An 11,649-nucleotide genomic window follows, 5' to 3' on the forward strand; every position below is an offset into this window, starting at 1 on the left:
CGGCTATGTGTTATGCGTGCCCGCATGTTTTCGTTATGCGTCTTGATTTACAAAGGCGGAGCAGCAGCAAGCCTCCCAGTGCCTCTCTAAGCGTTTCTCGGACGAAGTTCGTGCAACGGCACGCAACTGCGACAAGGAAGAAAAGCTGTGTATAGCCAACATTGAACGCGCTTTCACGTTAGCAAACGCGCCGCTCGGCGTGTTCGCATCGTAAACGTACCAAGGTGCCGGGTCGCATAACCAGCCCTTCGAGGACTATTATTACAGAATTTAAATATGCCCGCCCGTACCAGTTGCTGCACATCAGTCCTGGAAGTGCCTTGACGGTGACAGCGAGCCTGCCGTGACCTCGGTGCTAGGTCTTTCTCGCCCGACGCGCAGCCTCAGCCCCCTAGAGCATTACACGCTGTGTGAGGTTGAGTCGCTGAATGCAGGCCGTAGTTCTCTGCGACAACTTTGTTGTCGGAGTCGGGAACGGGATCGATCGTATCATTGGTGCAAACGGAAACGAAGCGACGATGGCTGATAGAGGCCTTCAACGTCCATCCCACAGTAGTTTCCATTTCGGCTGCTGCTAGGCGGGAGCGCAGTACTTGCCGCCAGCAATCATGGAGCCTTCGTTTCTGTTTCCATTGCTCTACATCACTGTTGTCCTCTTTCCTGCCAATGGAAAGGATAAAAAAAAAATCTGGGCTTGAAGCTACTATCGTCGTTCTTCTGTCAATCAGAGAAGAAAACATTTTGAGAATCGCAAGAGCTTTATTCACGAGTGTACTAAATTTTTCATTCCTTAAGTAGCCATCTTGAATTCTATCGCTAGTGGGGGAAGCATACATGAAATACTGACCTGAAGCCCAGAGACCAGCAGGAATATTGACGCAGTTTGACAGGGGTGCAATGCGCATTTTCTACAGCACTTCCATTTCTCTATGTGGCTCAAATAAGGTGCATTATTGAACAATGTGCATTCTGTATAAAAATTCTAGCGGTGTGTTTCCTAACCTACTGACTTTCGTATTTTTTGAAGGCGGAAGCTAAGTCCCAAGAGCACTTTCAAACAGCACATTTCCGTTTGACTCAGGCAATTTGTTTCTAGTAATTTCCCTAATATAACAAAAATGTAATGTTCTGACAATTAATCCCCGATGGTTTTTGGCAGCGACGGGTATAAACTAGTCGTTCAAAGGTTTCTTCCAAATGGCGTTGGCGTAAACCGAACGGTCGAAGGTGCGCCTCCATAACAAACCAGCACAGACTCCCTTGGTGCGTCCTTCACGCCGGATGCCCACCGCATGTGGACCAGTGAAGGTCCATGCGCAATGCAAGTCATTTTTCATTTTCATTTTCATTTATTGGTTTTGTTTGGCCAGTACAGAGACTGCAAACAAGGGAGAGCAAGCTAAAGGCGCCTAGTAGCGCCTGACAGAGGCCTGCCCTCCCCATGTAAAAAGAAAAACAAAAAACAAAGTGGCACTTGGCAATGGTACAAAATTTCCATAAGTAACAGAAACTAGAAAAGCAGCGGATATATTGACAACGAAACAGAAATCAGTCATGCACAGAGCTAAGCACAACAAAACTAAGAGCAAAACATAACAAAGACAAAAACTGATTAGGTAAAAACACACCACAACTAGCTATAACAAAAATATTCATGAACAGATTTCCTAAATCTGACCTCGGACATATTTTGTACTGACAATTCTGTTAAGTATGGATAGGTGTTTAATGTATGAGGAATTATGTGAGTTAATTTTTGGAACCCATAGTTTGTACGGGATTTTGATGCATGGTATTGAGGGTGCCTTAGACTTTAAGCTGTTTGGGCAATTAAATATGTGCTCTCGAAAGTCTGCCAGTTTCCTTTCATAAGGTTTCTGATATAAACAGCAAGCTTCTTGTGGTAAGCGGCCGTGATGGTTAGCAGTCTATGGTTGAGGAAGGAAGGACCCGTGCTCTCACTGTAATGTAAATTATCAATCGCTCGTACAGCTCTTTTTTGTAAAGTAAGTACTTTCACAAGATTGGTTGAGGTAGTCGTTCCCCAGATCAACAAACAATATTGTACATGCGAAAAGACTAGAGAGAAATAAATTTGTAGTTTGAATTTTCGAGGCAGTATTGTGCGAAATTTATTTGGGTTACCAACAGAGCGAGCCATTTTAGTGCAAACGTAGTTTACATGATCTGTCCAGAGTAAATGTTCTTCAAAAATGACTCCAAGGAACATTGTAGAGCTGACACGAGTTATAGGAGCTTGTTCGAAGTGAATTTGGAAGTTGTTCGGAACTTCCTTATTTTAGGCTCTAAACAGTATGTACTTTGTTTTCCTGACATTAAGTTCTAACCTATTTGATTTTAACCAAACAGACAATTGGGATAACCAACTATTGGAGGCTGCTTGCAAAATATTACTATCTTGCCCTGAAAAAAATACGTTAGTATCGTCTGCATAGATTATAATGTTGTCTGCTGGACGAAGGTTGACGATATCATTAATATATAATAAGAACAACGTTGGTCCTAGAACGGAGCCCTGTGGCACACCAGACACAATCTGACCAATCCCGGATGAAATACCGTTAATGATAGTTGTTTGAGATCGGTAGTCAAGGTAGCTAGCAAATAAGGTTAAAGGAACGCCTCGTATTCCATAACACTGCATTTTTTCAAGCAATATCTTATGGTTAACCGAGTCAAACGCTTTCCTCATATCAAGGAATATGCCAACTGTTAGCAGTTTATTTTCTATGTTTCCAATTAGCTTTTCTTTGATTTCCAGTAAGGCGGCCTCAGTTTTGTTTTTTTGAAATCCGTACTGTTGCTTGGAGATGACATGGTTTTTGTCGAGATATTGAGAAAGACGTGTGTTGATTGCAAGTTCCGCAATCTTAGAGAAAACTGAAAGAATGGAGATCGGCCGATAATTATTTAAATCATTAATGTCACCCCCTTTATGAATGGCAGTGACACGAGCTATTTTCAACTGATGTGGAAATGTGCCTGTCGTGAACATTAGGTTGACTATATGTGCTAATGGTATCGCAATGACATCTGCTACTTTCTTGATCGGGACTGGAGCTATGCCATCTACACCTGGAGCACTATTACTGCGTAAGGAGTGAATAATGGCAATTATTTCTGAGTCAGTGCATGGTAACAAAAACATGGAATTAGTTTGTTTACTGGTTATATAGACTGAGGCATCTTGATGTGGACCATCAGTTGATTTTCGTGGAAAAACAGATAAGAAATGCCCATTAAATTGATTCGCTAGGTCAGCGCCATCATAGTTCGCACCATGAATGTGGAGTGAGACGGGTGCGTTGGTTCTGCTTTTACCTAGAAGATCGTTAAGTGTATTCCATGTTCCCTTCGAGCCATCAGACATGGAGAACTTTCTCGCGTAATAATCACTTCTTGATTTTTTAATGTCAGCGCCTAACTTATTGCGGAACGTTTTGAATTGACGGAGAATGTCAGTGTCTTTTGTTCTCACAAAACGAGAAAAAAGTCTGTTCTTTTCCTGTATGCGGTCATATTGTCACGTAGTGGTGACGGCAGTCGAAGCAGCGATGAAGACGGACGAAAGGGTCTTCTAAAAGAACTGTTTATTGGGCTGACTTGCACCCAAAATGGACTGAATCACTCGGCGGCGGCGAAGCGACAAGCGTGCTCGGCGGTCGTCGAACAGAATGCCCGCCGCTGTCGGCCGTGCTCAATTTAAAGCTGATAGCGAACATTCGAGATAAAGGGCGCAAAGTTACTAGAACATTCCGGAACAACGTAGAATCAGCTTTGCCTGGCTGCGATCAATCGAGATAAATCTAGTCGTGTCTTGCGTCGCAAACAAAGCGATAAGGTGGTGTCGCGGCAGATTTGAAAAACGAACAAACACTGCAAATATTGGCGGCATTACTCCCCTCTCAAAGAAGCATCGACCCAATGCATTAAGACAAATAATGCGACTAGTAAGGGAAAAAAACGGATCTTGCGAAAATAGAGCATGGAAATGCAGCGGCCTTTAGCGAGCATAATACGGCTTCAGACGGACTACATGGACAACTTCTGGTCGTACGCGGCGTCGCTGGGATGCAGTCATTGCGTCAGGGATGACTTCATAATCCAGTTCACCCAGCCGACGAAGAACCTTGTACGGGCCGAAATAGCGGCGCAAAAGCTTTTCACTCAATCCACGGCGGCGAATGGGCGTCCACACCCAGACTTGGTCTCCTGGCTTGTATTCCGCGTTGCGTCTTCGTAGGTTGTAGCGTCTGGCGTCGGACCGCTGCTGATCTTTGATCCGTAATCGGGCAAGCCTTCGAGCTTCTTCTGCGCGTTGAAGGTAGGCGGCAACGTCGACGTTCTCTTCTTCTGTAACGTTGGGCAGCATGGCGTCTAGCGTGGTCGTGGCATCCCTGCCATGGACGAGCCTAAAAGGCGTCATCTGGGTGGTCTCCTGCACTGCGGTGTTGTAAGCGAAGACGACGTAAGGCAGGATGACATCCCAGGTTTTATGTTCGGCATCGACATACATAGCGAGCATATCGGCGATGGTTTTGTTCAGGCGCTCGGTCAGTCCGTTGGTCTGTGGATGGTATAGAGTTGTCCTCCGGTGGCTGGTTTGGCTGTAGCGCAGGATGGCTTGCGTGAGTTCCGCCGTAAATGCTGTTCCTCTGTCCGTGATGAGCACATCGGGGGCACCGTGTCGAAGAAGAATGCACTCCACGAAAAATTTGGCCACTTCTGCTGCTGTTCCGTTCGGTAGGGCTTTCGCCTCGGCGTAGCGGGTCAGGTAGTCGGTCGCTATGATGATCCACTTATTTCCAGATGTTGACGTTGGAAAAGGGCCAAGCAAGTCCATGCAAATCTGCTGAAAGGGTCTTGAGGGAGGTTCAATGGGGTTCAGAAATCCTGCTGGTCGTGTGGGAGAAGTCTTTCGTCGCTGACAATCGCGGCATGTTTTCACATAGTGTGCGACATCGGCAGACAGTCGGGGCCAGTAATACTTGTCTTGAATGCGGCGGAGGGTGCGAGTAAACCCGAGATGTCCAGCTGTCGGCTCGTCGTGTGAAGCCTGTAGAACTTCTTCGCGGAGACAAGTAGGTACAACAAGGAGGTAGGCTGTTTTGTTCGCTGTAAAGTTCTTCTTCACAAGGACCACATTCTGCACACAGAAAGAAGACAGTCCTCGCTTGAATGAAGCGGGGGGTGAAGAAACCTTGCCTTCCAGGTACTCGATGAGGCCTTTTAGGTTGGGGTCCGAGCGTTGCTGCTGAGCAAAAGAGCTTGCGCTGATGGGTCCCAGGAAGGCGCCCTCATCGTCGTCCAGCGGCGGTGCATCTACAGGGACTCGTGAGAGGCAATCGGCGTCAGTGTGCTTGCGTCCGGACTTGTAAACGACGGTGACGTCAAACTCCTGGAGACGCAGACTCCATCGAGCGAGTCGGCCAGAGGGATCCTTCAAATGGGCAAGCCAGCAGAGCGCGTGGTGGTCGCTGACCACCTTGAACGGCCGTCCGTAGAGGTAGGGGCGGAATTTCGACGTAGCCCAGATGATGGCAAGGCACTCCTTCTCAGTGGTCGAATAGTTAGCCTCGGCCTTGGAAAGGGAACGGCTAGCGTATGCGATGACCTTCTCCAGCCCGTCACTTTTTTGAACAAGAACGGCGCCTAGTCCCACGCTGCTTGCGTCGGTATGAACTTCAGTATCGGCGTTTTCATCAAAATGCGCAAGGATCGGTGGGGACTGTAAACGACGCTGAAGTTCCTTGAAGGCTTCTGCTTGCGGCGCTTCCCATTTAAACGGCACGTCTGCCTTCGTCAGTTGGGTCAGGGGCTCGGCGATGCGCGAAACGTTTTTCACAAATCGTCGGTAATATGCGCATAGTCCGAGAAATCTGCGCACTGCTTTCTTATCGGCCGGCGGTTGAAACTGTTCAATAGCGGCTGTTTTCTGCGGGTCTGGGCGTACTCCTTCCTTGCTAACGATGTGGCCTAGAAACAGCAGCTCTTCGTAGGCAAAGTGGCATTTCTCTGCTTTCAAGGTTAGGCCAGACGACTTGATTGCGTCTAGTACTGTTCGAAGTCTTTTGAGGTGCTCTTCAAAGTTCGAGGCGAAGACAACGACGTCATCTAAATATACCAGACAAATCTGCCACTTCAGGCCTGCCAGCACTGTATCCATTACTCGCTGAAACGTCGCTGGTGCGGAACAGAGACCAAATGGCATCACCTTGAACTCAAACAGCCCATCCGGAGTTATGAATGCTGTCTTCTCGCGATCTCTTTCGTCGACCTCAATTTGCCAGTAGCCGCTCTTGAGGTCCATCGATGAGAAATATTTGGCGTTGCAGAGGCGGTCCAGTGTGTCGTCGATGCGGGGGAGGGGGTAGACGTCCTTCTTTGTTATGTTGTTCAAGCGGCGGTAATCCACGCAGAATCGAAGTGCGCCGTCTTTCTTTCTCACTAGAACAACCGGTGCCGCCCATGGGCTGTTTGAAGGCTGGATGACGTCGTCGCGAAGCATTTCTTCGACTTGGTCCCGGATGGCTTGTCGTTCTCGCGGAGGCACACGGTAGGGGCTTTGACGGAGAGGTCGGACGTGTTGATCCGTTGTAATGCGATGCTTGGCAATTGGCGTCTGTCGCACCTTCGGCGATGTCGAAAAGCACTCACTGTAGTTTTGAAGCAGATTGCGGATCTGGTCTTGTCTGTTCCGGTGCAGGGCTGGGTTGATGTCGAAAGTGGGCGAGTTCTCTTGGTCAGGCGGATCTTCTGCGGAGGGGTCGGAGAGGGCGAAGGAATCTCGTACGTCAGATATTTCGTCGTAGAAAGCAATCGTCGTTCCTCTGTTAATATGCCGGTATTCTTCGCTGAAGTTAGTCAGCAGTACTTCGGCCTGGCCATTGCGGAAATGTGCGATGCCTCTTGCGATGCTGATTCCTCGGTCTAGTAGCAACTGCATGTTCCCCTCGATGATGGCTTCAGTGTTTATGGCTTTCGTGGCGCCTATGGTCACGATAACGCTTGAACGGGGTGGGACGCTCACTTCTTCTTCCAGGACACTTAGGGCAACGTGATTTTCCCGAGTTTTCATCGAAGCGATGGCTTCGTCCGTCGAAAGCGTGATCAGCTTGGATCGCAGGTCGATGATCGCCTGATGCTCATTAAGGAAATCCATACCCAAGATCACTTCGCGGGAGCATTGCGGTAGCACAACAAAGGTCGCAGGATAGGTATGTCCTTTGACAGTGACTCGCGCTGTGCATTGTCCTGATGGCGTAATGAGGTGGCCCCCAGCGGTGCGAATTTGTGGGCCGTCCCAAGCCGTTGTGACTTTTCTGAGCTGCGCGGCGAATGTTCCATTCATCACCGAGTAATCGGCTCCTGTGTCGACTAGAGCGGTAACTTTCCGGCCGTCGATAGTCACTTCTAGGTCGGAGGTCCTGGCTCTTGCATTGCATGTCGCTCTCGGCGTCGGGTCACGGCTTCGTCGCGTATGCGAGTCACGGGTTGGGCGTGTGGTCGAAGCTCCTCTGGGTGGCGGCGTCGATTTCAAGGTAGCTTGCGTCGTGCTCGAGGTTCGCATTGTGTGCGGCGACAGTGCAGCGAGTGTCGGTTCTTCATGCGGCGTCGCGGGTGCAGCGTCTTCATGGGGCGTGGTCGGTGGAGAATCTTCGGCGTTTAGCTCGTGAGCAACCTCACCTCCAGAGGTTGCTGCCTTTAGTTTCCCCTACGGGGGCTGGGCGACCTTCTTCGTACCGCGGCTGCGTAGCTGCGGCGTGGCGACGCAAAGCGCGAGGTTGACGTCGATGGTGAGCGCGAAAAGCGGTTCGGCGTGTACTCTTCTCGACGCAGGTACTCGTCGATTTCGTGCGGACGTTGTCCGAAGCGTGGTCGTGGGGCGTTAACGGCAATTCCTCGAAGACCGATACGTCGGTACGGGCAGTGACGAAGAATATGGCCGGCCTCACCGCAATGGAAGCACAACGGCCGGTTGTCGGAAGTCCTCCAGGCGTCGCATTTCCTGGGGCTTGAGCGTCGGTCATAGGTTGGGCGGGCGGGGGCTGGGAGGCGGCGTTGTGGAACGATTGGCTCATCTCGGGGAGGACGTGGGGGTTGTCGCTGGGGCTGAGCAGTACTTACTGCAGCGGCGTAGGTCATGGCCTGGGGTTCTGTGGCCGTCGGGGTGCCAAGTGCCTGTTGCACTTCTTCCCGTACCACGTCCATCAGAGTCGATGCTTGTGGCTGTGGGGAGGATGGCAGCAATCGGCGTAGCTCCTCTCGGACGATTTCGCGGATAACGTCCCGCAAGCTGTCGCTGGTGGTGGCCGGCGTGTCCGAACGGATTGCATAAACAGAGGAAGGGCGGTTGTACTGCCGAGCTCGGACGTCGAGGGTCTTCTCAATCGTGCAGGCTTCCTGCATGAATTCCTCGACCGTTTTTGGCGGCTGACGGACGAGGCTGCCAAAGAGTTGTTCTTTTACGCCGCGCATTAAGAACTGAACTTTCTTTTCCTCGGTCATCCCGGGATCGGCGCGGCGAAATAGGCGCTTCATCTCCTCGACGTAGCTGCGAACGGGCTCATTCGGAAGCTGGATCCTGGACTCGAGGAGTCGTTCGGCTCTTTCTTTCCTCACGACACTGGTAAATACCTTCAATAGTTCTCTCTTGAATAGCTCCCATGTCGTAAGGGACGACTCGTAGTTTTCGTACCACGTGCGTGCGGAGCCATCCAATGAGAAAAAAACGTGTCCAATCTTTGCCGCATTATCCCACTTGTTGAATGACGCCACGCGCTCAAATTGGTCCAACCATTCTTCAGGGTCTTCGCCTAGGGATCCATTGAAAGTTGGCGGCACCCGCGGCTGCTGCAGTATGATCGGTGTCGACATCTTTGGCGAGGTTTCAGTGCTGGTAGCAGCGTCTTTTCGCTGTCTGGTGCGGTCCGGCAGTTTCCCGAACTCAGGCTCCTCTCCCTGGAGACGTCGGCTGGCTCGCTGAGCTGCTGGCTCGTCCTCGGGTGCGAAGCGCTCATGGCTGGCTTTACGACTTGAAGGGGGCGTCTGGAACATGGAAGGCTACCCCGCACCTCCACCAGATGTCACGTAGTGGTGACGGCAGTCGAAGCAGCGATGAAGACGGACGAAAGGGTCTTCTAAAAGAACTGTTTATTGGGCTGACTTGCACCCAAAATGGACTGAATCACTCGGCGGCGGCGAAGCGACAAGCGTGCTCGGCGGTCGTCGAACAGAATGCCCGCCGCTGTCGGCCGTGCTCAATTTAAAGCTGATAGCGAACATTCGAGATAAAGGGCGCAAAGTTACTAGAACATTCCGGAACAACGTAGAATCAGCTTTGCCTGGCTGCGATCAATCGAGATAAATCTAGTCGTGTCTTGCGTCGCAAACAAAGCGATAAGGTGGTGTCGCGGCAGATTTGAAAAACGAACAAACACTGCAAATATTGGCGGCATTATAGTTGTTTTGAAATCCACGGCTTTCTTGATTTTCTATGAGTTCTGTGCGTTGCTTGCGGAAATGCAGTATTATAGTGTTCTTGAATAGTAGATATAAAATTTGTGTACGATTGGCATGCATCCTCCTGTCTTAAAATATTACTCCAATCTGTGCTAGCACAAAGACGTCGAAACTCTGATAAGCTGTTTTCATCATTTCTTCTAAATGTAGAAGTTTCCGGTTTACTCCTGTGTTGTTTTGGTTGACTCGGAACTATACAGAATATAGGCATATGGTCACTAATGCTTAATGTCAAAACGCCAGCCGGGACATCACTAGTGCAAATATTCGTAAAGCACACATCAATAAGCGTTTCAGAGTTATTAGTAACTCGTGTTGGTGAGAAAATTAAGTTCACAAATCTATAGCTGTTGTACAAATCTAGCAGATTTCTCGTAACGGACGTTTGACCCAGAATATCAACATTTATATCACCAAGAATAACCACTTCATAATTGTTAAGAGAGACATATTCCAAAGTTTTTTCAACAAAGTTACAAAACGCAGATACCGAACCTGAAGGCGGTCTGTATATACCTATAACAACAATTTTTCCGCAGCACAAAGACAAAGCTTCCACATCTTCATTCATTTCACAGCATTCAGGTAAACAGTGATAGCCGATTTCATTCCTCAAATAAATTGATAAGCCCCCTCCTCTTTTCTGTTGTCGAGCCAAAGATACGCATTTATAATTATCAATGTTAGGAGCATCATTATAATTGCTAAACCAGGTTTCAGAAAATACTAATACATCCCACTTTAACCTCAAAGTTGACAGCAACACAACCATTTCATCTATTTTGTTTTGCAGACTTCGTGCGTTTAAATGAAGAAAAAAAAAACAGAGAGAATTGTTGAGAGACTTTCCAGAATTCAGCATGTACTTATTGAAAAAATATCAAAATAGGTCATGATAGGTTTCTTTTTTCCCACAGAAGATCAGCGCGCATGAAAACCTAAGGCTACCGAATGTTTACCAAGTCGTCTTCGCAAGCAATGCAGATTGCATTCTCTCCGGTTCTGTTCCTGACAAATATTTTGCCACTTCTCTGCCAGGTATACTGGTAGCCACACTGCTTTGCCTTTGAACGTGCCAGCCACAAGAGTCGCCTATTGAAGGCTGTCAGGTTGTCAAAAAGGCGTATGTCAGATTGCTTAGCTTTCAGATCTTTTACTTTTGCTAACCATTGATCTTTTGTTTTCCGGCCGACAAAGCGGATCAGCACAGGAGGCGTTTTGTCCTCATTTTTCCTGTGAGGAAGTCTGTGCACACCTTCAATTTCACTCTCAGTGACCGGTTCAAGGCTCAAAGACAATGCAAGGTCGTTCACAACAGCTAACACGTCTTCGTTTTCAGTGTATTTCAGACCATGGATCTCAAGATTCTGGCGTCGTCCATACTGTTCAAGGTCATTTATTTGCCTTTTCAATCGACCCACCTCAGCCTCAGATCCCACCGATTCTACGACTTCAAGCCGTTTGTTCAGATTTTGTATTTCCGTATCGTGTCGTTTTTGCGTTTCTAGAAGCTCGTCATACTTGGCTGACATCATCTGCACTGACTGTTCAAGACTTTCTATAACTTCTTTCAAGCTACTTAGAGCGTCGACTTTCTCTTTCATCTGCAAGAGAACAGTTAACTTGGCGTTGATTTGCGATAGTTCAGCCTTGTGCTCACATGCCTGTTCATTTTTCGACTTTTCATTCGACTTTCCCCCTCTGGTTCTGACAAGTATGCAAGTCGGACACTTCCAAGTGGCCTTGGAGGCTTTCCCCTTTGTACTTTTTACATAACCTCCAGAACACCCCTCCTACCACATGTAACACCCGTACACAGGGGTACCACAAAATTCGGAGGACACACAAGCTCCGCCTTAAGCGTCCGACGCGATAGAGTTAATGGTCCCTCCAGTGACCTGGGGCCTTTCTTACGCATCACTTCGGAGACACAGGCACTGTTTTTATTTTGTTTTTATGTTTTTGTATTCTTTTTTGCACTCTTATTCTTACTGATTTTTTTTACCACAGTGCACACAAGGTCCACCCTTAACTACGCCCAACGGAACGCTCCTTATGGTCAAGGGGTATCGCGCGTGGCTCACGACACAAGGGGCAGCGGTTCGA

The sequence above is a fragment of the Amblyomma americanum genome, chromosome 10, assembly GCF_052857255.1.
Source record: "Amblyomma americanum isolate KBUSLIRL-KWMA chromosome 10, ASM5285725v1, whole genome shotgun sequence".
NCBI lineage: Eukaryota > Metazoa > Arthropoda > Arachnida > Ixodida > Ixodidae > Amblyomma > Amblyomma americanum.